This window comes from Procambarus clarkii, unplaced genomic scaffold (assembly GCF_040958095.1).
Source record: "Procambarus clarkii isolate CNS0578487 unplaced genomic scaffold, FALCON_Pclarkii_2.0 HiC_scaffold_115, whole genome shotgun sequence".
Taxonomy (NCBI): domain Eukaryota; kingdom Metazoa; phylum Arthropoda; class Malacostraca; order Decapoda; family Cambaridae; genus Procambarus; species Procambarus clarkii.
Window position 1 is genome coordinate 1,008,635 of NW_027189148.1, and position 920 is coordinate 1,009,554.

Sequence of the window (920 nt, forward strand, 5' to 3'; positions counted from 1 at the left end):
GAATAACATCCATCGGGCGAGTAGCTGTTGCGGCCTCCATATTCTGCTCTTTGGCAGGCTCAACGATGCGCTTTGGCCTGCTCTGGGGAACGACGCCCGCCACTGCCCCCCGAATGAGAAGGCAGGAGGCAAACCGGGAGTCCCCCTAATATTTGACAAACGAGCCCCTAGCACACCTCATCATGCTGTGAAAGAAAGACGCTTTTCGTCCTATTTCTGCAACAGAGGCCTGCCGCCCTTTGAGTGAGAAAACACTCGACGTCTGCTGCGGATCCGATTGTCCCACAGACGTGCAGCAAGCAAAGCCGCCAGTTTCCACCCCTCCGTGGACTGGACGGCACAACACAAGGGTATGGCTAGAGGACCGGGTCGGAAGCGACATGCCATGCGTCGCCGTCCAGAGGTAGTAGTGTGCCAGGGAAATTGAACGCTTGAGGAACCTCCCGCCTATCACACACACTCTCTACGGACCGACTCAACCGGATTTCATTTACTTTGGCCTAGCAGAATTCGAGAGAGAGAAGAAATGGTGCCAATAACGCTCATGAACGAGTAAATTACACCAGTACACAGGTGCATGTATGAGAGAGAGGCGTGTGCGCACAGAAGTAGTGCTATACTACTACTGTTGTTATTATTATTGTTACAATTTCGTTGGCATGTGTGCACCCTAGTGGTAGCCGCTGCCACAGTTGTGGGGCCTATAAGCAACGCTTGCTGAAACCGAAGTGACGGCGTGTCTGGCGCAAGCCGTCAGACGGCCAAATTCGGATTTTCAGTGCGTTGGCTGGGGGACAGTAACAGCCGTGGCATCATCAGCAGCAGCCGCTGTGTTTGTTGCTGGTGTGGTGCGAGGGAGCGACCGCCTGTCGTCATGACGGAGGAGGTGCTGCTCCCGTGCTGTGCTTTGCCCCTCAGCA